The following is a 26,729-nucleotide window of genomic DNA, read 5'->3' as shown; positions in this document are numbered from 1 at the left end:
CCATGCAAACTTACTTGATCGCAGCAGAAGTACCAAAGACATCCGAGTGACGCTTGTAGAATTAATCCAGGCCAGGGTTGATCTGACGTCACCGGGTTACGTAGAAGGTGGAATGCGTCAGTAAGCGGGCACCGCACGTGCTGTTCTTCTCACGTATTGACGGGTAGGCTTCCATATAGAGTATCTTTAGTTTGTTATACCCTCCAACTTTATCCATGCCTAAATTTGAAAAAGATATTTTAGATGACCCTATATAGACATAGTACTAGAGATCAATCAATGACACAAATACTAATCCTATCCCTACATGCATGACATAAATTAATAGGAATAATGAAGTAAATGTATGGTTAAAGCTTAGTGATAAGTCATTTCATTGTAATGTCAATTTTCATGGTAAATACTGAAGAGTTCTTTCCTGTTTTTATTTATGATTTGGTACGAATGAAATTTTGTCTATATTTCAGATTAAACAGTGGATATGAATTTATTTTATTAGACTTAAAACATTTTCCGATGTCACATAATAATCGTGTATTTGACTACTTTTTTGCTTTGAGATAAGTTTTTCCCGAAATAATCTAGGTATAATTGGGGACTGACTTGAAAGGTAGGACTATCTGCAAGAGCAGCTACATTGAAATTAAATAAGAAAATCTTAAATAATATGCTTCGAATAACCAAATCATTAGTGTTACATATCAGCAACAAGAATTATTGTTTAGATTGTTTTTTATAATCTAATTTGTTAGGTTCTTTCTATTCCCTGTAATACAACAGCAAGATTGTAACAATTGAGCAATCATTTGTTTTTAAACAAATAAGAATTAGGAGTTAATCAATTAATTTTAAAAGGATTTACATATTGCATTAAGACTTGGAGGTTTATTTGCAATATCCTCTTCTGCAAGGTCTATAATCTAGTGAATGTCTATACAAGTAAGGGGGAAACCTCCCGTTCGGGAAACAGTCTATGGGTTTCCTCAACCTCCCGAACGGTCATATTCCTTTACTGTCTACGATATATCGTGTGGGTTCCATTTCCAACACTCGCATGACATGAAGCAAGCACTACGGACAATGTGACATGTTACTAAATACTGTGGTAAACAAAAATACGTTACTGATTCCAATGAGAGCAAAGGCACCGATCGTCATGATGACGGTCTGCAATGTATCTGTATATATAACTGCTGCTAAACCACCTGAAAATATCAAACATTTTACTCAGTCATGAAGTTTAAGAGAAGTAAAATAACGGTGATTTGTCGATGATTAAATTTTATATCACGCGGGCGCAGTCCAAGTGATATAAAAATACAAATCTCGCTAAAAAATTACTGTTTTCGATATATCATTTTCATTCTAACACGGTCATCAAGGTTAACTATGTACATCCTTGACGATATCCACCAAATATTTGCCTCTTGCTTGGGTTTCTTTTCCAGCGCGCCGCTATGCCCTTTGACTCTATGACGTAACAACTGTTGTGTACAAACTGTGAATTGTTGATTTTTTTCAGTCATCTTTATCCAGTAAAAATCAGGATCGAGTTAGAATTAATAGGAAATAAATCGGGTCGTGTTAGAATGTAGCGTTATTTTCGTGTTAAATAATATAGTGATGTTTTCGTGTTTGATAATATAGCGTTGTTTTCGTGTTGGATGTTGCAGCATTGTTTTCGTGTTGGATGTTGTGGCTTTAATCTCGTGTTGGATGTTGCAGGGTAATATCTATGTTGGGTGCTTTAGCGCTATTTTCGTTATATCGTTATTTCATCTTCGATGCTGTAGCCTTATTTTCGTGTTGGATATTCTTAAGTTTTTATCCGTGTTGGATATTGTGCTGTATTATCATGTTGGATGTTGTCCTGTTATTGTTGTGTTAGATGTCATGGTGTTAGTTTCTTGTTGGAGTAGTCTTATTTTCATGCTGGTTGTTGTAACCAATTTCATCATTATTTTCGTGTTGGATGTTGTAAAATTTATTTCGTGGTTGTCATTGTGCTGTTATTTTCGTCTTGGTTGTTGCATCATTATTTTTGTGTTGGATGTTTAGGTGCAATATTCCTGTTGGATGTTGCGCTGTTATTTTCATGTTGGATGCTGTGCTGTTATTTTCGTGTTGGATGTTGTGGCGTTATTTCCTTGTTGGATGTTGTAGCGTTATTTTAGTGTTAGATGTTGTAGTATCATTTTCGTGTTGGATGCTGTGGTGCTGATTTCTTGTTGAATGCTGTAGCGATATTTTCGTGTTGGATAATGTAGCGTTATTTTCATGTTTGATAATGCAGCGTCGTTTTCGTGTTGAAAAACAGAGCGATATTTTTCGTGTTGGATAATATAGTGAAGTTTTCGTGTTGATATTATAGCGTCTTTTCCGTGTTGGATAATGAAGTGTGTTTTCATGTTGGATGATGTAGCGTTGCTTTGGTGTTGGATAGTACAGCGCTGTTTTCGTGTTGGATGTTGTAGCGTTGTATTCGTGTTGGATAATGTAGAGTTGTTTTCTTGTTCGAGGTTGTAATATTATTTTCGTATTAGATGTTATGGCGCAAATTTTGTGTTGGTTTTTATGCTGTTACTTTCATGTTGGATGCTGTGCTGTTATGGTAATATTTGTGTTTGTTATTGTAGCGCTAATTCGTGATGTCGTTATTTCCGAGTTCGATGTTGTAGCGTTTTGTTTCGTGTTAAATAGTGTAAAGTTTTTTTCGTGTTGGATATTGCTCTGTTATTATCATGTTGGACGTTGTGGCCTTTTCTTGTGCTTGTTATTGTCGCGTCATTGTGTTGCAGCGTTATTTTGGTGTTGGATGTTGCAACATTAGTGTCTTGTTGGATATTGTGCTATTATTTTCGTGTTGGATGTTGTATTATTATTTTCGTATTTGATGTTTAGGCGCAATCTTTGTGTTGATTGCTGCGCTGTTACTTTTGTGTTGGATGGTGTGCTGTTATTTTCGTGTTGAATGTTGTTGCGATATTTTCGTGTTGGATGTTGTGGCATTTTTTTCATGTTAAATGTTGTGGAGTTTTATTCGAGTTGGATGTTGAAGCGTTATTTCTTTTGTTGATATTATATCGTTATTTTCGTGTTAGATGTTGTAACATTAATTTCGTGTTGGATGTTTTAGCGCTGTTTCGTGTTTTGTGTTGTAACGTTTCGTGCTGGATGTTGAAGCGTTATTTTCATGTTGGCAGTTGTTGCGTTATTTTCCTGGTGGATTCTGTATCATCATTTTCAAGTTGGATGTTGTAACGTTATTTTCGTGTTGGATCTTGTAGCGTTTTTATCATGTTGGTTGTTGTAGCATTATTTTTGTAGCGTTATTTTCGTGTTTGATTTTATGGAGTGTTGTTGTAGTGTTTTTATCGTGTCGGATGTTGTAAAGATTTTTTTTTGGTGTTGGATGTTGTAACATAATTTTCATTTTGGATGTTGTAGCGTTATTTTCGTGTTGGATGTTGTACCGTCCTTTTCGGAGTCGGATGTTGTGGCGTTATTTTAATGTTGGATTTTCGTGTGGGATGTTGTAGCATTATTTTCGTACTGTATGTTGTAGCATTATTTTCGGGTTACATGTTGCAGCATTATTATCTTGCTGAATGCTGTAGCGTTGTTTTCGTGTTACATGTTGTAACATTGCTATCGTGTGGGATGTTGTAGCGATTTTTTTCATGTTTGATGTTGTAACATCAGTTTCATTTTGGATGTTGTAGCGTTATGTTCGTGTTGGATGTTGTAGCGTTATTTACGTGTTAGATGTTGTGGCGTTAATTTCGTGTTGGATGTTTTAGTATTATTTTTGAGTTAGATGTTGTGACGTTATTTTCACGTTAGATGTTGTAGCGTTATTTTCTTTTTAGATGTTGTAACGTTATTTTCGTGTTGGATGTTGAAACGGTATTTTCGTGTTTGATGTTGTGGCTTTATTTTCATGTTGAATGTTGTAGCGCTTTTTGTTCGTGTAAGATATTGTAGCCTTATTTTCATCACTATTTTCGTGTTGGATACTGTAGCCTTAATACATGCGCTTAACATCTCTATCGCAATAAATCTGGGTTATGTTCTATCCAAATAATACAATTTGGTCTCAATTTTCCTTACCTTTGGTAACCTTACTTAATACTCCTATTCAAACTCTAGGTTAATTGGTGCTTCATATTGTATTTATGGGTATTATTCCAGGTGCTCTTATTATAGCATTTGGTTTTGGCGTTACTAAAAATAACTTATGAATACATTGTGCATGCAAACACAACAACAACAATAACAACAATATAATAACTTATCTGTACCTAGAACTGTATATAATCCCGTGACAAGCAGAATAGCTACTATAGAAAGATACATGTCCCATCCAAGTGATAACTGGATAAATAAAGCACCAGCAAATATCGTCACCTACAATCACACAAAAACAATATACTTTATATCATATCTATGTTGGTCTTTATTTACGTACCTCAAAAATTATATGAAGATCGATATATCTGAACAAAGTTATATCAGTTAAGTATTCTAAATGGTTTCAAACGAGGTTAATGGATGTTATCTATTTTTCTTCCTCAGAAGTACTCACCGCAAGTTTAGTGATTACATAAAGAATTATTGCCAACACACTGAGGTAGATTCTTAGTCTTTGTCCGCCAAACCTTTTCTGCAAGTACTCTGGTAACGTAAACACCTAAAACAGTATATAACACTTATGTAACGTAACCTTTCCTGGATGTACTTTGGTAACGTACAAAACTAAAACAAAACAGAACTTTGTTAACAAAAAATTCTGCACTAGTAAAAGAAACTCGGGTATGAACAGACTCAATCAAACCGAGTCTGCAATTTTCACTGTTTGCCTTGTTCTCGATGCTTCCGAGGGATCTAATTTCCAGATTTTAAACGAATACCTACACTATTATAAAAAGTTAGATAATATAAATATCTGCACTTATATCATGATATAAAACTTCCGATAACGTAAATATCTGCACTAATATAAAACACTGGTAACATAAATAGCTGCATTAATATAAAACCTCTGTTAACGTTAATATTTGCACTAAGATAAAAGTTCCGATAGCGTAAATACCTGCGCTAATATAAAACACTCTAGTAACGTAATTATCTGCACTAACATAAAACCTCTGAGAACGTAAATATCTGCACTAATATGAAACACTCTGCTAACATAAATATCTGCACTAAGATAAAACTTCCAATAACGTAAATACCGGCGCTAATATAAAACACTCTGGTAACGTAAATAGCTGCACTAATATAAAACCTCTGATAACATCAATATTTGCATTAATTTAAAACACTTTGGTATTAAATATACATGCACCCATATAAAACACTCTGGAAGCGTAAATACCTGAACTCGTATAAAACACTCTGGTAGCGTAAATACGTGCACTAATACAAACACTCTCGTATCGTAAATACATGCAAAAATATAAACATTCTCGTAAAGCATATACATGCAAATATATAAACAGTCTCGTAACGCAAATACCTGCACTAATATTAAACACTCTTGTAACGTAAATAATGACACTCATACAAAACACCCATACCCATACCAATATAAAACACACTGGTAACGTAAATACGTGCACTTTGATAAAACACTCTGATAGTGTAAATATCTGCACTAATATCAAACACTCTAATAATTTAAACTGACAATGCAAAAACTTGCACTCATATAAAACACTCCGGAACGTCAATACCTGCATTCATATAAATCCCTTTTATAAATTAAATACATGCACTAAACTCGCTAATAACATATAATGCAAATAATACATATAAAAAATAAACATCCACTTAATGTTGAAATGATAACATAACACCATATGAAAATTATATTGAAAAATGAGAGAAAGAAGTTCTTACCCCAGCCGAGATATAAACTGGCAGGAAGAGCCAACTTAGTAGTAAAACTAACGGCATCGCCTGCAAACAAACAACAGTTTTTATTCAAGACAAACGAGGGGAAAAAATAGAGATGTTTATTCACCAGAATTTTCATGAAACAGTTTATAAAATTCATTTCATTGTAGTAATAGACATTTGCGAATTAAGTCTACGTGGACTGTGGACACCTAAGACGATAGATTTTTCAAGGGGGTCGTCTCAACATAATTAGATTATATTATGCGCGGTAGGAAAAAGAGTTTATAAAGAAAATAGGGTTTGGGTTATTATATCATCAGTATGCGGTAGATGATATAAATTCGGATCCTTGTGCCTGTTTTTAGCTCGACTTTTCGAAGAAAAAGTAGAGCTATTGCACTCGCTCCGACGTCGGCGTCGCCGTTGGTTAAAGTTTTTGATAAAGTCAAATATTTCTGTTACTATCAAAGCTATCGACCTGAAACTTATAATAGTTATTTACTATCAAAGTCTACCCCAGGAGAAATAAATTCTCAAAACTCTGATTTGAATTTTGATAGCATTATGCCCCCTTTTAACTTAGAATATCTGGTAAAAGATTTTGATAAAGTCAAATATCTCTGTTACTATCAAAGCTATTAACTTGAAACTTAAACTAGTTATTTACTATCAAAGTCTTCTCCAGGGGAAATAATCTCCATAACTCTGATTTGAATTTTGATAGAATTATGCCCCTTTTTAACTTAGAATATCTGGTTAAAGTCTTTGATAAAGTCAAATATCTCTGTTACTGAAACTTAAAATTGTTATTAACTATCGAAGTCTACACCAGGAAAAACAATCTTCATTACTCTGACTTGAATTTTGACAGAATTATGCCCATTTTTAACTTAGAATTTTCGGTTAAAATTTTTGATAAAGTCAAATATCTCTGTTACTATCAAAGCTATTGACTTGAAACTTTAAATACTTATTTACCATCAAAAGCTTCACCTGGAGAAACAATCCACATAACTCTGATTTGAATTTTGATAGAATTATGCCCCTTTTTAACTTAGAATTTTTGGTTTAAGGTTTTGATAAAGTCAAATATCTCTGTTACTATGAAAGCTTTTGTCTTGAAACTTAAAATAGCTATTTACTATCGAAGTCTACACCAGGAAAAACTATCCCCATAACTCTGATTTGAATTTTGACAAAATTATGCCCCCTTTTTACTTAGTATTATTTGTTAATTATTTTTATAAAGTCAAATATCTCTGTTACTATTAAAGCTTCTGACTTGAAAACTTTAGAACACTTTTTTACTATCAAAGTCTACACCAGAAGAAACAATCCCCATTACTCTGGTTTGAATTTTGTCAGAGTTATGTCCCGTTTTAACTTGGAATATTTTTACTGGTAAAGCTCTAATTAAGAGTCAAGCAGTGAGAAAAGTCGAGCGCGCTGTCTTACGGACAGCTCTTGTTCTGTGTTTCTGTCCATCAGAGAGAAGTTATGCTACACATATCGCCAAAAGTATTGAAGCGAGCCATGCGGTCTGCACGTCGTCTCAATGTGGTGAACATTTGTGCCAAGTTTCTTTAAAATCCTTCAAGCAGTTCAAGAGTTACACATCGCACTCGAAACAAAGTTATATGACCTTTGGCTCCGAAGTGTGACATTGACCTTGTAGCTAGCCATCCAAAACATGCGCTCTGCTTGTCGTCTCGATGTGGTGGACATTTCTGCAAAGTTTCTTTAAAATCCCTCAAACAGATCAAGAGTTACAGAGCGGACAAGAAACAAAGTCATATGACCTTGACACCTTGGTATGACCTTGACCTTAAAGCGAGCCACTTGATACAAACGTTCTGCACGTCGTCTTGATGTGGAGAACATTTGTATCAAGTTTGTTTAAAATCCTGTAAGGGGTTCACGAGTTACAGAGCGGAGTCGACACGAAATTGCTAACGGACAGACGGACACACAGACTGACAGACGGCCAGATGAACACCTGTGGTATCCCAAAATACGTCCCTTCGGGCGTATAATAACAACAGAGGAATGGAGACGCAAGCTATTACGTTTTCTACAGTTTTCACAATGATTTACCTACTGACCTACATTTTGATCCCAGCTGACCCAGTTTAGATTTTTTCATGTCGAACGACGACGACGATGGAATACGGATACATTGCGATCAGACTAGCTCATCTTTTCAACTTTGTCGCAAATGCGCAATTTATAATATTAAAGAACATTTCAGGAAAGTGTTATGACGCTAGATTAAATACTTTTTGCGATATGTATAACAAAACATTTCTCTGGTAAACAGACGGACGGAAAGACAAATCCAAATCTTATCCTGTTCGGTGACATAATAAGCCAGACCTTACCATCAATATAGTAATGTTTTCCTACCAAACATAAATTAAAATTATCATGTTGAGACGGTCCTCTTGAAAAATCGATCGTCTTAGGTGTTCACAGTCCATGTAGACTTAGTTCGCAAATAGTCTAGTAGTAGAGAAGCGTATAATAACAATAGACCCATCTTCAGTTAACATTTTTATTTCATTTAAATGAAAACCATTAGAAAATAACCATATTATATACTAGAAGTAAAAGTTTTGCACAGTACATGTAATTTCCACGTGCGAAAATAATTTAGTCTTAGTAAACAAAAAAGAGAAAATCCGCACCCTATTTTTTTTTTTAAAATTCAATATCATGTAACAAGTGGTTGATCATATAAACATCGCGTATTTTTTTTTGTATTGTTTTCCTGGCCCGTGAATCCCAAATATTTCTCTGATATCTCGAGCTGTTACAATGTGAATCGCTATATTGAATACATTCTCATCTTGAGCCATAACCTCCGTCTCTGTTTTGTTATATCTGGAATCTGTTCATTTACGTTCAGTGTATGTCCTTCGTTATATTTACCATGTTCGCTGATTTTACCTGTTCAGTTTAATAATCTTTTTTTTTTATTTTGTAACATTGAACTTTCCCTCTATTTGTCAGGAATTATATTCGGAGAAAGCGTGCATGTAGACTTCAGTTTTCTAAAAGTTTCCAAAGATATAACGTCTTCTACATAAGGCTGTTCTGAACAATACTTTTTCACTATGACAATTATGCTCACAGTTTTTATTTTTACAGCATATATCCCAGTTAATTTGTTAGAAACGTTTATTCGCCAACAAACTTTATAACGTTAAGTTGCAGAAGTTTCATTAGGTTCATGTTCTTTCTGAACGATAATTGAATACAGAAAAAGCTAATGTTAGCATTCAAAGTTATCTGAAAGAATTCGTCATAAACTTAACGTGCTAATGTGTCACTTGAAAGCCACAGACTTAATACAGGATAATGGAAATGACACGAACTGTGATTAACCTCGTGTGTAAAATGTGGCAAAATGTATGGATCTTAAACTGAATTTGAAAATTATAATTTCATTGCGATGACGATGCTGGCGGTTTATTACGGCTATATAGTCTGAGATATTGTTTAAGGTACTTTTGCATGTTCACTCTTTTGTAAACGATGATTTTTACATCAGAATATATTTCGAAGACTGCTTCCGTCGAGAAAGTAGTTCCCAACTAGCACGCTACGAAATTCAGCAATGAAAATAATACGGTCGTGTACTTCACACTTTTAGCTAGACTAAAGATCTTTCAAGATTTTTATGGGAAGTTCATGTATGAAAAAAAATACAATGCACATATTGATGAATCTTCTCACAGTTGTAAATTAAGGTATACTCTGTCATATGTTCAAAAACATTGTACAGATATGTGTGATAGTTTTTGGGATATTTACCTATGAGCTGATTTAATGATGTCATTTGGAATTCACGCGTCAACCTTGATATATGTTTCATGCCTTGACTTACCGATTTTACCAAACATGTAGAACTACCTTAAATTTTGTTATGACGATATGATAATAGAAAATGAATTTGTCGTGTTTCTTCCAATTAAGTATTATGTTTATTTTCCGAGAAGATATAAGTAAATGCAATTCTGTTTCAAGTATTATCATATTAGGCAATTTTTGAACCGGAACCGGTAAAATGCATTAGAGGTGGCAGTCTCCTTAATGAGTTGCATCCGTAATCGCGAAATTCTCTCAACGGTACGTATAATGTGCAGACGCCTTAAATGCTTAGTTTTATGTATCAAAGATGATTCAATTAAGTTAGCATGAGTACCATCTAAGCGTTGTTCACATGTTTAAAATCTGCTCTCCGCCCAAAATCTGCATCCCGCGCAATATCTACATCCCACGTAAAATCTGTACTCCGCGCAAATTCTGCTCCCCACGCAAAATTTGAACCTATGCAAAAGCAAATATTTTATCATGTGAACCAAAATGAACCCAGCGCAAAAATTGCGTAGGGTGTATTTTTCCATGAAAACTGATTGGAATTTTATGTTAGGATTAATAGTTTGATGCACTAGACTAAAAAAGCAAAAAGGGAAAATTGAAAATGTTTCAACCAAACATGTAATCAAGTAGTTTTCATATTCCTGAACTGAAAATAAATGGTAACAATTTAGAAGTCTACCTTCATGTGCTGGAAACAATATGCTGAAACCAATGACATCAATGTCCTAAATTCCTTTATTAATATTGATAAGCATAATATGTTTATTAACTTTGAAGATGATAACTTAATTGTAATCAACGTTTGACACTCGTGGTATATTATAAATGCAATCAAAAGTGTGGTTAAGACCTGAATGAAATTTAATGTTTATTACTTACAAACCATTCATACAGAACGATAGCAATTCCGCTCGCTGCACCCGTTCCAGCTAAACCGACAAAATGTTCGCTTCCAATATTACTGGCAAATATGGATGCACCCACCTGCAAGGAAATTTTTAATTTTAGAGTTAAAAGGAACATATCAATGTCAAAGTTTCAAAATTTGTTTGCGTATACAACCCATCCCTACCAAACATTGGTCAGATCCTTAATAAATATTGGGGGCTTTTTGAACTATCTGAGAAAAGCAGTGTACGCAACCTGGTTAAATGCAAACCAATTATTGCTTACAAGCGACCTACAAATCTTAGTGATATCTTGGTTCACAGTAGTCTGATGTCTTCGGATGTAAATGGTGGTGTTCTTAAATATAATAGAACACGGTGTTCTCATTGCGCTAATATCACTGAATCTGTACAGTTTACAAGCTCTCAAACTCTAAAAACTTACGATGTTAAACAAAATCTTAACTGCATGTCTGAAAATGCTATCTATTTAATCACATGCAAAAAGTGTAAGTTACAATATGTGGGACAAACACATCAGAAATGTTCTCAAAGAATGAACAGTCATAAATTTGATATCAGACATTTTCCTGATACTCCTACAAATGTATCTGAACATTTCAATTCTGAAAATCACTCTGTTAGTGATTTTTCTTTCATGCCAATCGACTTGGTAAAAAATGACTGGTTTAGGCTCTTGAAAGAGACTCGTTGGATTCATACATTGAATACAGCCTGGCCTCATGGCATGAATGCTAAAATATTATTTTAGTCTTTCATTTTTTCACACAGATTCTTCCTAATGTATTTTTGCATATAAGTTAGTTTTCCTTGCCTGTATTAATATTATTTTTGCTTTGCAATTTTTGCAGGGAATAAGTATCTATTTTTGATCCTATACTATATGTGAATATTACGCCAAAATGGGTAATGTCTTTTGACGTCGTCATTGACGTCGTACTTTCCTGTGACGTCATACTATTTTGTTATTATACTCTGATGAAGTCCAATGGACGAAACATGTTAGTTTTGAAGTAAAAAGTATATTTCTGGAGTTAGTTCTTCGCTTTATCTATTTCTTAAAATTTGCAAAGCACATTTATAATTGTGCTGAAAATTATATTCTTAATAAAAGAAAAACATACTCGAGTCGTTAAGTTATAGGTAAGCAGTATTTAGTTACAAAACGCGTGTTGTATAGCAACGTGTCACACAATAAATATTTGAATAAAAAAGGAAGAAAATTGTGTATAATATGTCTTACTTATAATATTTCAACGTAATCATTCTATATCTTATATATGACGCTTTACTGATGTATCTAATGTTGCTTTATGGAGGCGTTGACAACAAGTTTTTTACTTCTTAAACTTCCTATGCTTTCTGAAATACGAAAATATTGGGATTACGTTGGGATCGCGGGATAAGAACACGCTAGAATAGGGATTGTGTATTCGCTGGTATAGCAGGTTGGGTACAATCTGGGATGGCGGGATGAGAATAAGCTGGGATAGAGGGATGAGTACATACTGACATAAGTTAAGTATATGCTGTAATAACTGGAAGAGGATAAACTGTGATAGCAGGATAAGTTTATGCTGGTATAAGGGGATGAGTATTCGCCGGTAAAGCGTGATAATTATATTCAGGTTTAACGGGATTAGTACATACTGGTATAGAGGATTGAGCATACCCTGGGATAGAGGGATAAGTATATGCTAGTTATACAGAAAGTTCATGCTGGTACAACGGGATAAGTTTATGCTTGAATTACAAGATGAATATATCGATGGGTCAGAGAAATAAGTGGCTACGTGCTATTTTCATAAATCCGAGAAAATGGGAGTTAAGGTTTGAAAAAAAGTATCAAATAAAGTTTTCATATTATTTATTTACTTAAGAAGTATTTTGATAAAACATCAGTGATTTTATCTTTTCCAGTGGTTTACATTGCAAAATCATCTTAAATATAAGAGTTATTAGAGTATTTTCTAGAGATTAGTTTTAGCTCCACAAATTAAGGCGTTTTGGCAATAAACCAAAGTGCCAGTATGTATTAAAGATAGATAAACAATTACGGCAGTTCATAATGGTCTTATAGAGAATGTAATCCTTTCGGCCAGAAAAACACATTTTTCAATAATCGCTTATGGCTAGTGAAATTTACACTGTTAGCAGTGTCGATGAAATGCCACAACAGAAAATCACTGTATATGGTTTTCGTTTACAAGATACAATTCACTGATTAATATCATGCCAAAAATAAATATATTCAAATAAACAATTGTGGTTTTATCGCCAGCTGTTATTTTACAGTAATGTCAGTGTGCTAGATATGAATAACATTTGAAAAATGAAGCTAGATCAGATAATTAAACTGCATAAACATGCATAATACATAAATACATAAAATACATAAACATTTAGGTTAAAGACCAAAAGCATGCCATTTTATAACATATTTAAGACGCTTTTTACTGATATCAGTATACTATGCATTCTAACATCTTTAATAATTTGGTTAAATATCAATTAAACAGTAAAAAGAATAGATTATATATAATAATCATATCATTAACTACATGATAAAAGAAACATTGCACACTTTTAAAGTAAGGGGGAAAACAAACACAAGACATCACAAGACAATCTTGTCAAACTGATTTGTACAGAAATGCTTTCTTAATCCTGTTAACACTATTTGATTAATTCAATCCATGACACAATTAGAGTCTTACTGTCACCTGTAATTTGTTTGCAAATCTTACGTAAAATAGAAAAAGTGGACACTCCACAGGTCGCTCAACACAACAAAAACGAAAATGTACCAATAACACGACATAAACTAGAGATAAACCCTAAAATTTTCAATGATAGAAACACATTAAATAAAGTCTAGAAATTGATGTCAAAGTCTTTGAAATAACCAAAAATGATTTCACAAATGTGAAAATTATGATAGTTTTGATAATATCAATTACAGAAGTTAAATATTTAATTTGAAGTTGTGATCCGCAAAGAATGACAACTCTTGCCTTGGGCTAGTACTTATAAGCAGAGATATCTGTTAATTTGGTATAATAATAATTTACTTCCCTTGCAATTACACAAATGAGTGGAAAATGAAAACGGTTTAAGATACAATATGATTCTTTTTTTTTACAACAAAAACGTTTAGGATTTATTCATATGTATTTGATTTACCCCGCAAAACCTGGTTTTTATGATTTTGTCAACTTACTTATGGTGAAAAAATAACTTTTAACAAGCCGATGATAAAATGAAATACTTGTAAATATTTTTTAGTGCAGATAATACAGTTTTGCTTGTATCAAAATGTCACAATAGAATCACTTTTGTAGTACAGAACACCTGTAGGATAAGTAACGTGCATATTTTGATATGTTTAAGTGTTTACTCTCCTGCAATAGTTAAGATACCGGTACAGGTAAGATCAGGCTGTTATATTTAAGAAGAAATACACAGCAAATAATAAATGAAGTTTATTTAAATTCACAACTCTTCGAACTATTAAGGATGCTTTATTTCGTTTAATTCAATACATTCCTAAGTAAGAAAAAAAAAATACATGCGAATTACAAAGTTTTTACAATATTTACATTCAACAAACTTTGTGTAAAAGAATAAACACACGGTTATTGCAAATATGCATCCTTTTTGAACATCATTTTATATTTTAAGAGACAAAAGAAATAGTCATTAAAGAAATATGAATTTTAAAACATGCAAATATCAAATTCTTTTGGATATTTACACAATTATGTTAAAAGATTATCGGTATTTTACAGTATGTAACTATGCTACAGAAACATTAATCGCTGACACAGTGTTGGTAATGTGTAAAAATCTTTACTTTTTTTAATAATGCTGATATTGTAATGCACTTTCTAAAATCTAACAATTATTGTTTTATCTACCGTTGCTATCTGTTTTATGTATTTTGAATTGTTCGCGTATATCTGGAGACATATCCTTTTAAGTTTACATAAGTAGTCATAATAAATTATTTTAATAAAATAATAAGTACCGGTATTGTTCAATTACTTGAGAATAACGTTTTTATGCTTGTCAAGACATAGTACATTTAGTACTTCACTGTGTCCTTGACGTTATCATTAGAAACATGAATCAACTTAATGAGAGAAAAGAAGAATTAATAATTACGTTTGATGAGGATACTTGTTCAATAAATTGTTTATGAGCAGCACCAAATACTAGACACTAGTTAATGTATTCAACAGTTGTGTAATTTGTTTCATGTTATTGCAAAAAAAACATGTACTTAAATTTTAAGACTTATTTTGAAAATAATAGTTTTCTTTGTAACTAAAATGTGATTTGCAACGTATTTGTTGACTGCAAAATAGAATACTGCTTACCTGGTTACTTTCGAATTAAATTACAGTAACAATACTAAGGGAATGTCAGAAATCTTAAGTCCGTCAACAAATCAAAATTCTTATTTTCATTAATTATCACTGTCGCTTTCATCTTCAATGTCTGGTTCTGGCAATCTATCATGTACAAGTGTATCGTCAGGAATGTTTTTGTAAAAGTCATGATACTCTGATGGAATGATTCCTAAGCTACACATGCGACCAAGGTCATTCTATTTAGCAGCGGAAATTGAAATTTTTGATTCATATGTTTGCTTAAGTTGGGCGAATGGTGTTCTTCCTCGCTTCTTTCCCTCACTCGCAAGCTTGATTCGGCTGAAGTCGTCATCAAAGTTGTATTTATACTCAACGGCATCTGGATCTTCTTTAATGAAACGTAACCTTTAATTTCGGTCCATTTTACTTTTTGCCTTGGTCATTAATGCGCAAATTTCTAATAGTTTGTTCTTTGGCAGTGTTGAAATCGAGAATATATGTGTGCTTCAGTGGTACAACCGTGTATGGATTTTTCATCCTTGCCATGGTAATGATGGTAGTCCATTGACTAGGAACGAAGATAGCCGTCCTCGTCTTTGCAAATTCAATTGCAGAGTGCATTGAATCGCATTCCATTTGAGAATGGCAGCTTTCTAAGAACTTGTGATCAATAATTTTGATATGGGAAATTGTGTTGACTGCATGCAGTAAGCATGTCGCTATATATTGATTTCGATTTTGCCCACTACATGTATCGGAGTACAAGATGACATGTTCAATATTCTGGGGAAGTGACAACAGGTGAAGATTTAGGCATGTCGCTATTTTACAAGACCCTCTTTTGCCCTCTACTTTAGATTAAACGTAACACGTTCCGTGACTGTTTCCAAGACCATATACTGAAAAAAATATAGCAACATAATTTCCTCATGTAATACATTACGCTGACAAGAAAACATGGGGTATATAGGACAGATTTTAAGTCAAATGTGGCAACATATGCATTTGTTGATGTTTTGGCTATAAACTTGTCTTTTTCTTTTTTATCTCGTGCACGTAATTTCAGAGCTTGGTGCCCCACGTATTTATCTGCAAATTCTGCAGAGAGTGTTCCATCTTGTACTGCGCTGTGATATCTACTGCAGAGATTACACTGGTCCTTCTTCGGCAAATGAAAGGACATATTGTATTCCTCATTGAAAATTTTTCTGTAATAAGAATGTTTCACTGGTGCCAGGGATTTTTCAATACAACTCTTTTGATAAAGCTGATACTTTTTTTGTAATTTTAAGTTTTACGCCCACAAATTGTTTATTGGAGCTTTTCCTTGTGTAGTGTCCTTCAGCTTTCGGGAAAGATTCTGTATGTTTCCGTACTGCTTCAGTTTTTGCGTCTGCTGTTTTATTATGTGGTACATCTTTGCCACGACCGTTTGACCCATTGAATCGTCCTTCGGATTTACATGTTAAAGCATTCTGTATATAACTACTGCCAACATCAAGAGTTGCATACAAGAATTTCCTGCAAACGTTATGTCTTACATTGTTCACTACAAGTGGGTATGTTCTCGCAACCATCCTTTTTTGCACAGAGCTTTTTGATTCATCGATGATAGTTCTAGTATTTTTCTTAAAGTATTTTTTCTTTCATACGAAGAGTTTGACCAAAATGATTCAAACACATTTTGTCTTCTTTTGATATGTTTTCATCACACTTGAATTTGCATTTTGAACAGTCTATGAATGGGACTGATCTACACTCTACTGAATTTCATTGGCATTTACATACTGTTTCCCACCCATGGGTGTAAGAAATTTTGCTTGCTGCTATCTGTGGGCTTGCTGCCTGAGATGACTTTTCTATACTGAGTAGAATTTTCATCCTTTGCGAACAAACTACATTTTTACCAATTCCAAATAGGAGAAACATACATTTATCTATGTTTGGCTTTCACTTTTTAAAGATAAAGTTATTTATCATTTAGATTATCTACAGATGTTGATGTATGGCCCTGATTCCCTACAACGATATTATAGTTAACTTGTAGCTTACAGACAGATATATAGATATAGCACGAACAAAATGAAACAAAAATCTCATATTGAGCAATGCCATTACTTATCAAGTGTAGATAAACAGGTATGGCTGAGCAGATTAGCAAACAGATCAGAAATACTCCCTGGCCAAAATCAAACATTATAGAAAAGGCCAATCTGGCACACTAAGAAAACAAACAGATTCAGATTTTAATTTTACTATAGTAGTTTATCTGGATTTAATCATCACGGTGATCTGCTTACACAGCCTGTCTTTATAGTTTCTAAACAGTTCGCTCTATCGGTAAGAAATTTTTTCCACTTCATGGAACGCTGTACATAGCTAGTCTAGCTTGAACTGACATCTCTGGATTCCGGGAAAATTGTATTTAACTATTTATAAAACAGCTGAAATGGATTGAAACCAATTAATAATGCAAAAGCCGTTCAATAAAGGCTGCAAATAAATCCTACAAACAATGTGAACTTGGTTTAAAAACGCGGAAAAAGACGTAACGTTTTAACAGTGCTTAAACTTCCCAATTTTCATAGTATCGTAGCTTGAAAATGAACTCGGTAGTCAAGAAGTTTTATAATCTTATTTTATTCAAAAACATTTCAGGAACATTTTCAGAAAATTAAAAAAAAATCTATGGAGGACAGAACGAGCTGTAAAATGTTTAATAAGAAGTATTATTTTTTCCCGAAACTAAATTAATCGCCGTAAGAACAGCAACGTCACAACTAGTTAGGGCTGGGCTAAAACGTGACTTTTCGATGCCATTTGCGTAAGAAAGTGTGCATTAGACCTTTTTGATAATTGTACATCGGGTGTGGATCAGCATATGTTATTATTTAAACATGTTATCAATGATGCAACATGTTTTTGAAATGCCCGCTCATTATGCCTTCTTTACCTTAAGTGGTATAGCAATAAAAATATCATTAGTTTGCTTTACATTTTATATTATTAAATACATGATATTTAAAACTAATTTTGAATATAAGACTATGTTTACCATAATATTGTCAAGTTTGTGTATATATGTGAACAGTATGTTTCAGTATCATTTATAAAAATAAACGGGGTTACCCGCAAGGGGCCTCAAATAAAAACAATATCACATTGGCTTACCACTTTTTTTTTAACCAAATTACCTGTACTAAATGTTTGATTTTGCTCTAGAAGTGAAAGTCGAGCCTTTACCACATTGTAAATTTCCTGCAGAAGTATGGTTAGGTGTTAATAGTTGCTGAATTGCTGCTGCTAATTTTTTTAACACTCATATCTTTCGTAATGACTTTTTTTAATTGTTTACATTACTGTAGAACATGACAGGAGTTTATGTTTTCAACATTAATCTTGCTTTAGAAATCGCTAGCTGGACTTGGTGAAATCGTTATAAATGAAAAGTACTTTTTCAAAAAAAAAAACCAAGGCTGCAATTAACATATTCTGCTTCAACAGTTAGTAAAAAAAATTAAAGGCCCATAATGCCTTTCTTTAAATGTGGCTGTCACATTTTCCGTTATGAATATAAAATACATTAGTTTATTGTTAAATCCTATTCCCGATAACTATTTTCTTTAACATTTGTCAAAGGTTTGAATATTGCTGAATATACTAGAATGTTTTATTGAATATATTTTTATTATCTCCCTTTATGCCCCTAATTATATACGTTCATATGCAATATAAGGAGTAGTGCTTTTCTAACCATGTAAGTACACATAACATCTATTTGGAAACCGAAAGCTGTTTCGTCCTGTTTTTGATATAAAACATGATAAATCATTATGGACCTTTAAAACTACTTTTAGTTTACAGTTGTGCATTATACTACTTACGATTTACTAACTGAACTTACAAAAAACAATTTTATTTTTATACTATCAATTTCTTTTTCTGATTAGCAACAGTGGAACAATCTATGTAGCCAGACGTTCTGTTCAATTCAAATATTCAAGTAAATATTATGGCAGTTAAAACATGGGCATGTTTTTTGATACCCTGAGATGTATTTTATAAATAAAAGAAAAACAAAGACAAATATCAAACAGGGAATGCCACGTACCAAACACGCAGCCTCCCCAAAACGAAACCCACAGCACGCAGACGCGTACACCACAAGCACACACACACACACACATACACATACACGCGCGCACACACAAAGCCAACACATAAGGACAAAACGAACAAACAAAGGAACACAGTGGGGCACCGCCTTGGAACGGTCAGTGGCAAAAACACCACTGGGGAGCTTAAATCGGTTTATGGTGCGCACCCAACCTCACTCTTACCCAACCTCACTCTTAAGTATGAAATGTAAGGTCATATGGTGGCCGCATTTAATGGTAGAGGAAGATCCTAGGTGCAGTTCCAGGCAATGTATCCGAAATGGGTAGACATCAGACTATAACCTACATTTCCCATTCTAGATTTAAAAAAAAAATATGTCCACAGACCCATTTCAAAATCCTCTTTCCTCTTTCTGTGCCCCCTTCATTTATTGTGGCTTATGCGTGAGAGGTATTGCACATTTCATTACTTCTCATGAACAGACTCAATCAAACCGAGTCTGCTATTATTCTTTTTGGTTGCATTCTTTGCTTCCAAGGGATCTTTTTACAGATTTCATTAACTATCACAACAGCAATCTTTAAGTGCCGTGTGTAAAAAGTCTCCCCGTACTTGGATTCAGTGTTGTTATATTTTCTGGTCCTTTGGGATCATGGAGTCCATTCAACATATGTGTAATAGAGTTCCGCTTAAGCCGGTGCGAGGGGGCGTGAGAGGTGTTGCACATTTCATTACTTCTCATGAACAGACTCAATCAAACCGAGTCTGCTATTATTCTTTTTGGTTGCATTCTTTGCTTCCAAAGGATCTTTATACAGGTTTTATTATCTCAACAGGATTTCAACATTTAATTGGTGTGCTTTTTATGTATGTGCATTTATCATGTAAATATTTCTTGCATCAATTCTTTAGCCCACTTAATTTTCATTTATTTCTGTCGATAGTTGAGCTTAATTTTTATAAAAGTACTACTTATCAAATACTGTAGACGTGTTTATTTTTGCACAGAAAAAAATAATGCAAGTGTTTTACATAACAAAATGTTTGTGAACAATTTTATAAATGCGACTAAAATGTGATTTATAAAATGTTTGCAGTCAGGGGTAATGGAATTAACTTAAACAAATGACAAGATGCATATTTTTAACAGACAATTAATTCTTATGACAAATAACTCTTAAAAATGTTTCATCTGCATGTTGTATTTACTGTGAGAAACGAATCTGTTGGCTGTAGATTCACAGAAGGTTTTGTGTTAACGTTAACCACTGTAGGTTGCGAAAAAGTCTTGGTATAAATATTTCTATATTGAAAAATTTTCCAATTAAACATAAATAATTAATCCAGTTAAACTGCACTCGTAACACGTCTCGGTCTACAGTAGAAAAAATAAGCATCATAAAGAATTTCATTCTTTGTATAATAATTATGTGGATACCTTTGCATGTAAAACAGACCAGAAGTACCATTTTCATCATTATTTTAAAAACAATTGACACTATGAATACTTCGAATGTTTGTTTGTGTGTGTTCCGGTTTAACGTCTTTTTCAACAATTTTTTATTCATATAAATGACGGTGTCTACTTGTAGCAGTGAGCACAATGCCCAACTTTATAGTGCTGCCTCACTGGAATATCACGCAGTAGACACGTGGCATGATACCCCACCCCGTCACATTATACTGACACCGGGCTGACCAGTCCTAGCACTATCCTCTTAATGCTGAGCGCCAAGCGAGGAAGCTGTGAGAAACGAATCTGTTGGCTGTTGGTTGTATCATTTTTTACGTCTTTGGTATGACGCGGCCAGGGATTGAACCCACGACCTCTCGCACTCAAAGCGGACGCTCTACCACTAGGCTACTGAGGCGGTCGAACGTTTGTAAAAATTGACATAAATATAACTATACAAACTTGAAGAATAATTATTTTTGTATTTCAGCAAAACAATGTAGCTTATTACAGTTTTTAAAAATAATATGTTCAAGAAAAATGAAACTAAAAATATATATTTACAATATTTACATTCTGATCTTCTCTTGTAAACGAAATGCTTTCCTTCTATATCATTTAAATGAGATGTAAAAGGCAGTAAAAAAGTAAAATATTCGCTAAAAGACTACAAATGTTCATGTTTTAAGTATTACTACTGGATAAGGTGAGATGAATGTATCACATTTTGTGAAAATTATTTGTAATTTTTTGTATAAAATGGTAGGGGTATGCTACTTCTATACTTGATAGCATACTTAAGTTGCAATCTATTTAGAAGTAATTTGTTCTATTTTACAGTAAAGTAGTTGAATTTACACAAATAGTTATAAAAAGTTGATGTTAGAATCAGTCGAGGAAGAAATGTTTAATTACTTTCAAAATATGAGAATTAAAAAAACTTAGTAGATAGACTCCAATAAAAAACTGAAATTAACCAAAATCTGTAGCATCATAAGTTAGCATCTCAACATGTAGTACATGACTGAAAACTATGCATGTCTTGCTTTTCGTGTTTTTGCTGCGCTGATTTACTTTTTCAGTTGGAACAAACTTTCCTTAAACATTTATAATGTTATTCCATAATACATATTTTTACAGAAAAATGTTGAAATCACATTCATATTGTTTTTCCCTTAAACAACCTAATTGATTAAATTAATTTAATTTTATCTATGATTGAAAAAAATAGTCTGCACACATGACATATAACCTTTCAGATTGATATGATTTTATATTTTACAACCTACAATTATGTTGGTCAGTTTTCAAAAAAAAACAAAGAAAAATATCAAACAGGGAATGCCACGCACCAAAAGCGCAGCCTCCTCAAAACGAACCCCCCAACACGCAAACGCGTGCACCACACACACACACACTCAAAGCTTACACATCAGGACAAAACGAACAACACACACACACACACACAAAGCCAACACATAAGGACAAGACGAACAATAAGCATACACACACGCGCGCACACAAAGTCAACACACAAGGACAAAACGAACAAACAAAGGAACACAGTGGGGCACCGCCTTGGAACGGTCAGTGGCAAAAACACCACTGGGGAGCTTAAACCGGTTTATGGTGCGCACCCAACCTCACTCTTACCCCCACCATGTTCCAAAGACATGGGACAGTGTAAATAAAAGTTATCCCCTCCAGGTGAATCTCTAACACACGTAATGGAAACAAAAAGGCATGGCATGTAAAACACAAAAATGCTCGTGTATAAATATATAAAAAGCAAACCTTAAGAACCAAAAACGTATGTACTCAATGCCTTTTCAGAAGACAGAGCAAAAAGAGAAACACCCTTAAGGGCCCGACGAAACAGGCCAGAAGACAAATATCAAAACAGTTCAGTCCTGGTTTCAAGCCATATGTTGCATTTTATTAAATAGCACCCTGGTGCACAGCATGTCTTTACTATCTAATCATCATAATTGATGTAATACATTGCACCATGCCATTCACAAGGACCACTAAAGGGACTGTAGATAGGAAAATAAATTTTTTGATTATTGCAGATATCTATATACCCTGTGACATAAGTAAAAATCTTGGGATGTATATGTAAATTGTATTTAATTTATTCACAAAAATGATTTTAAGGCATCTTGAAAAAAATGCCTTATTTTCAATTTCCAATCTCTTCTCTCCGTTTTCTTCTTATCAAGGATTCAAACAATTCATCAATAGAATTAAATCGACAGTATTTTGGTATATACAATTTCTATATTTTTCAAATTTAAAATGTGTTTTATTTATACTTACTGGGATCTTTTACAATTAGTGAAAATTGATTTCTTTCTCTGTCTTACTCACCAAGTCATAAAAGCAAAGCACTGCTTATTGAACTCTTGGGGCAGTCGGCCAAAGGTTACATTACATCATGAACACATGTGAAATGATTGCTAATGAGATAGTGAATATAAGCAGGTATAAAAGCTGTCCGGTTCAGAATCGCATTTGTCCGCTCGTTAGAGATAGAGGCAAGTCAGAGATATTGTATTTGTTTCAGAAAGTGCTACTAGTGAGGATTGATTTAATTGCCAGGTGCTTTACATTTAATGACTCTAACGACTGATGCCAATCTAGTCGACATTTTGCGCCCTTTTATACAGGAAAAATCAATTACAGAAAATAAATTCTTCTCACCACCCCCTCTCCCGCCCCCTGTGATGATAATTAAGCAATTATATCTATAATATTAATTTCGAGATCATTGATGTTTTTGTACTTTTAATAATGGACTAGTCCGTTATTTAGGTAGTGTTATTCAATACGATAGTGGTACATACAATTCAGTACGATAGGTGGTACATACCTAAATAAGGCAATGTAAATCATGCTGATTTTCCTTATCGGCAGACGAGTCTATAAATTGAACTCACAAACGGCAAACTCAAACTATAGTTAAAGAGGCGTGAAACAGTGTATCTGGATTCTTTCAGTATTATTAAGGTGTATGTCAAGTAAAATTGAATCCCATCTAGATGGATAATCAGGCAAATATATAGGTTCTATTTCTTACTCAAAAAAAATTTAGTGATTACTGACTTAGAGATATCTATGTCTTTCTTTCAGATATTTCTTTGAATGGTGCAGATACAAAACAGACAAAGACATCAAGGCGATACGTTTGCTCTTTGAGAATAGTCACATTGGCAGTGTAAAGCATTGATAATCGAGATGTCTCTTTTTCCTCATAGAAAGACCCTGTACTGATTTGTTTAGAAACTATAGATTGGGTGGTATCTCAGACATTTCAAGTGTCCGATCCGGGAATTTGACGCTGGACCTTCGGATTGACAGTCAAGTGGGTTATCACTAGACCAACAAGCCAACAATTCCTTATCTTTGTTTGGTAGGGACAACTTTCATATTTTTTCACGCTGTTTCAAACATAGACGGCTCCGGGATAGATTTATTAAGACTTAAGATACATACGGGCCACCATACCATGCTTCTTCCGGCCAGAAAGTAACTGCGAACACTGCCTCTGTTTGGTCGCCATAACGACTGAAAATCAACAAAAGAAATACAAAAATATTTTTATTACAGCGACATATACTGAAAATGTGCATATTTCTTATCTGTATTTTGTCTTGGTGTATGGCTTTATCACGTGAACTGTGATCTTACGGGTTTCCCTAGTTATTAAGTTAATATAAAATAGGAAATAATTGATACTAGTTTACAAATTTGAATTAATGACTAATATAACTAATGTTACTAACGGTCTATCTGATAGGTTAAATATCGTTTTTTTTCTGTTGGTCATCGGATTTAAAGTTTTTATCTACGCCTTACATTCTTTAGAATGTACTGGTGATTGTTTTTTTTCCTCTACAAAGTGTTCTTAATGTTATAATATCAAAAGAGGTAAATTTGTCCAAATGAGTACTATTCATAATTCAACGTAAGAAAAATACTTCTGATGTTAAATATGAACTTCAAGTCACAACCATAGGGGGTTAGGGGCGTTGTAATCAGAAACAGTAGATTCAGTAATAATTTCTATTCTTTTGATTACATACCGTGACCAATTACGAATATCGTTGAAAACTATCACAAAAATCAGACAACAGGAAATTCATATATTTTAAGTTCAACTTCCAAAATGCATGCATTCGCATAAATAGAAAAAAAAAGTTAAAATCAAAAATACAAAACTTACCCAAAATCCTACTGCTAACACAAGTATAAAATACGCAACAACAACTAGAATATCTCCCCAGTGTTTCAGACCTGCTGTTGACGAACCAGCCGAATCTGATTTCGTCGTAGTTGACATCTTGAAGTTGATCTGCTAGTCTTTATGTTATTTGTTTTTTACTTCGATTGATCCGTTGATGTTTAGTTTAATAAACTCTACACGCATATTAAACTTTCATTTTCAACACGTATTGGTATACAAAATATATAGTTGAATGAACGTTAAACGCTAATTGCTTCTCGTTTAAGTGTGCGAGTACGATATATGTCCAGGTGTAACTGTGGTTGATATTAACGCCGAGGATGCAAATTGATCTTATTTTTCATACCAAATTAATACATCCCGATTCGTTAACTAGTGAAACGCGAACGCGTCTAGCTCGGACATCTGCTCGATTATACGACCCATACACAACAAGTAAGCAATCAATAGACTATATAAGAACGCAAACAGTAAGTAAAAAAAATGTTAACTCTTATCATGCTGAACGCGCCTGATTCTGCCTTTGCAACAAACGATTTAAATTCCACATCTAGTTTTAAAATTAAAGCCAGATAGTTAGCAGAATTCAAACGGATTAAAAATTTACAGTCATCGTTTCCGTTAGGCTTAAATAATAATATTTATCAAGAAATTAATTTCTCTAAAACACTGATATCGATATCTTTTTTATTTTAAATATTAGAAAAAATAAATCTAGGTCTCATGGAATTAGACGCAATGGTAATATTAAGTGCAAATCAAAAGTCAATACATCTGTTGCAGACCTCGATTTAATTCTTTAAAAATCTGGTAGACATCATGTGAGACGTATTGTTGGGCTGATGGTCTAGTGATTTGGTAGACTTGAGTTCAAGTGCTGAAGAAGTTTATTTATTAAAAGTATTTGGTTAGCCTAGTGGTAGAGCGTCCGCTTCCAGTGCGGGAGGTCGTGGGTTCAATCCCCGGCCGCATCATACCAAAGACGTAAAAATGGTACTAGTAGCTTCCTCGCTTGGCACTCAGCATTAAGAGGATAGTGCTAGGACTGGTCAGCCTGGTGTCAGTATTATGTGTCTGGGTGGGGTATGCCACGTGTCCACGGCGTGATATTCCAGTGAGGCAGCACTATAAAGTTGGGCATTGTGCTCACTGCTACAAGTAGACACCGTCGTTTATATGACTGAAAATTGTTGAAAAAGACGTTAAACCCGAAGACACACACATTATTGATACATCTTATACTGAAGTATTTTCGTTTCCTTAAGTAAAATATGTCTGTAGATGTTAAACAAATTAGTTGTAACTTAGGTTACATACATCTGTGAGACAGCCTTTGAAATGCTCATAAACCCTTATCAATATGTTTGTATAGTTGCCTCTTTTTTCTGAATTTTTTTTTTTTGGGTCAAAACATCTACAATTTAAAAAAAAAGATTTATTGTTCCATCACATGCTTCTAAAGGGTCTATTAGTAAGTTTTGAGAAACTATCATAACATTCTTAAAGTCTTGTTTGGCGGTCTTAAACAACTCCTAATGCTTGTACTCCGGGTTGTTTTTATCTGGTCCATTTAGAGCATGGAGTTCATTCAATACATCTGTTTAATATAGTTCAACATTTTAAGCATAATATATAGTATCATCTCTTTGTTGCAAGCATCTTCTTATAATTTGACTTTGAAATAAAGTTTGTTTATCTTAAATATAGCTCTTTTTGTGTTATAAAATCTGAAGTTTATATAAAGCGTAGTGTATAAAGCAACAGACAATTCATGAATGCGAGTCAATTTTTCAATAGATTATGAAAAATGTTCAATCAAATGTAACTGATGGGTATTACTTTTATCA

At 33.6% G+C, this 26,729-nt stretch overlaps 1 pseudogene; it reads right to left on the bottom strand.

Moving 5' to 3' along the window:
- LOC123553114 (sodium/glucose cotransporter 4-like) overlaps nucleotides 1-25,095 on the bottom strand; it is a 32,532-nt pseudogene extending 7,437 nt beyond the window's left edge.
- Between the last annotated feature and the right edge of the window lie 1,634 nt (nucleotides 25,096-26,729).

Source organism: Mercenaria mercenaria, chromosome 4, assembly GCF_021730395.1.
Source record: "Mercenaria mercenaria strain notata chromosome 4, MADL_Memer_1, whole genome shotgun sequence".
Lineage (NCBI taxonomy): Eukaryota > Metazoa > Mollusca > Bivalvia > Venerida > Veneridae > Mercenaria > Mercenaria mercenaria.
The sequence above is the reverse complement of the archived record's forward strand: the minus strand, read 5'-3'. Positions and strand labels throughout refer to the sequence as shown.